Source organism: Chrysochloris asiatica, unplaced genomic scaffold, assembly GCF_000296735.1.
Source record: "Chrysochloris asiatica unplaced genomic scaffold, ChrAsi1.0 scaffold00228, whole genome shotgun sequence".
Classification (NCBI taxonomy): Eukaryota; Metazoa; Chordata; class Mammalia; order Afrosoricida; family Chrysochloridae; genus Chrysochloris; species Chrysochloris asiatica.
This window is the reverse complement of record NW_006408746.1, coordinates 2212714-2215492: the sequence shown is the minus strand read 5'-3', so window position 1 is coordinate 2215492 and position 2779 is coordinate 2212714.

The following is a 2779-nucleotide window of genomic DNA, read 5'->3' as shown; positions in this document are numbered from 1 at the left end:
CTTCTTCCAAAATGAATCTATTTGTTCTTTTGGCAGCCCATGTCACTTTCAATATTCTCCTCCAACACCATAACTCAAAGGCATCAATTATTCTACAGTCTTCCTTATTCACTGTCCAGCTTTTGCATGCATATGAGGTTATTAAAAATGGCTTGGGTCAGGCGCACCTTAGTCCTCAAACTGACATCTTTGCTTTTCAACACTTTAAAAAGGTCTTGTGCAGCAGATTTGCCCAATGCAATACGTCATTTGATTTCTTGACTGCTGTTTCCATGAGTGTTGATAGTTGAAACAAGAGTATATTCTATATGGTGAAGTAGAAGTGTGTTGTCATGTTTCATGCTGTTTAAATAAGGTGTTTGCAATTAACAATTGATTCATCTTGCAAAATTTATCATGTGATCTCCAGTATCATTTCTATCAAGGCCGTATTTTCCACATACAGATCCTTCCTTTTTCCAACTTTTGCATTGCAATCACCAGTAATTATCATTACATTTTGATTGCATGTTTTATCAATTTCACATTGAAGAAGCTGGGAGAATTCTTTGATTCCATCCTCACTGGCTTTAGTGTTTGGTGCATAAATTTGAATAATAATGTTATTAACTCATCTTTCTTGTAGAAGTATGTATATTATCCTATCACAGATAGCACTGTACTTCAAGATAAATCTTGAAATGTTCTTTTTAATGATTAATGTGACACCATTCCTCTTCAATTTGTCAATTATGGCATTGTAATCATGTGATTGTCAGATTCAAAGTGGCCAAAACTAGTCCATTTAAGCTCACTATGTCTAGTATGGAATCCTGGTATGGTACTGTGGGTTGATGTGCTGGACTGCAGGATTGGTTTGAACCACAAGGTTGATGGTTCAAGCTTACCAACCTTTCGTTGGAAACCCTATGCATGATCACTATGAGTCAGAACCAACTTGGTGGCACTTAATAATAACAACAAGGCCTAACATATCAATCTTGATTCTTTCCATTTCATTTTTGAAAATTTCCAGTTTTCCTAGATTCATTCTTTGTAAATTCCATGTTTTAACTATCAGTGGATATTTACAGTTGTTTATCCTCATTTTAAGTAGTCTCCCATCAGAACGTGAAGGTTCTGAACGCTTTAACCCATTCGTGTCATCACAGTCAATTCTGCTTTGAGGAGTCGGCTTTTCCCAGATCATATTATGTGTGCCTTACAGCCTGAAGGGCTTATCTTCCAGCTGAATATCTGACAATATTCTGGAGCTTTTCTTCACATTTCAATATTCAATATTCTGGTACCATTTTACACTGTTCCACTGCTATCCTTAAAATTTTCAGTAACTAAATATTCAGAAGTAGTCTGTCTCTCCTTCTTCCAAATCAGTTGTAGTCTGGAAGTTCAGCTGGAACCTTTCCACTATGGGTGACTCTGCCAGCATTCAAAATACCAATGGCATAACTTCCAGCATCCCAGCAATGTGCAAGCCACCACAGTGCAACAAACTAAACTGACAGATGAGTAGTGGATTAGTTTGTTATGACACATTTAAAAAGTTCTTTACTGAGTCTGCAAATTCTCTGATGATACCTATTCTGATTTCATCCTTTCTCATGACTATTTTCTATTATTATTAAGCAACTCTTACGATTGTGTTTCCCTTCCCAGAAGATATTGATCACCAAGAAAAAAATTGCTATTTAGTTTGTAAAGTTCTTTACAAAACAAGGTATTTTTGCTTAGGAATTGTGCTTGCTAATTTTTAAATGCTTTATTAATGATAGATACATCTCCCTCTACCTCAACCTAGATTTATGGCTGAATGTTATCATGGACCCACAATTTCTGTCTAGGGGAAGCAGTAAAAATGAAATAAATCCTCTGCCTCTCTGAAATAGTTTACTAGACAAGCCCAAAGAACGTGAAACTAAGTACAGCAAGCATTCTTCTATTCCTTGTCCCCCGTCTCTACTATAGTCAGAGCAGTTCTGAAACTGATTAAACATTTGAAAGGAAATGTCATCTTCAACAAAGGGCTGAAAGTATGGAAAAATATATCTGAATGTTGCTTAGAATTGCTTTGAGTAGGATGCAAATAAACAATAAAAATGCTTTAACCTCTGTCTTTCGGGGTCTTATAAATACTTTCCTTGGTAAATACAAACATAAAAGTAAAATCTAGCCAGAAAAGAGAGTCAACACCAATTTAGGCAGATTCTAAGACATGGTTTTAGCCTAATTCATTTTCAGAAGCACTTTTCTAGAATTATTAAATCCTGTTTTATTGCTATTATCTGATTCAGCACACTAACTGGTTTGCAGCCATATAAGCAACTATTGGAAATAGAGTCATATTTAATGAGTGGAATGAAATTCTTTAGTGTCTGTAATTTAATTTCTTCAGAACTCTTCCTAACTAAACCAAAAATTGTAATTGAAAATAAATATCTGATTTCCAACTGACTGCAACATCTATTCCTGCTGATTTACACAAGCCAGTTATGAGATTTTTATTTGCCATTTTCTTTAATGATACTTAGCAAAACCATAAAACAAATAAATTTCTAGAAAAAACATTATATTAATAACAAGTCAGTAATCTCCCTTTACCCCCAACCCCACCTTCAAGATAATGAGGATTAACAGCCAGGTATGTATCTTTTCACACATTTCTCCAACAAATACAATGAGAAATGTACATATATATAGAAGCTGTGTCATTGTGGCTGTTCGATTTTACAAAAAAATCCATCCAATTATATACAGTACTCTGCAAATAGTTTTTTTTTTA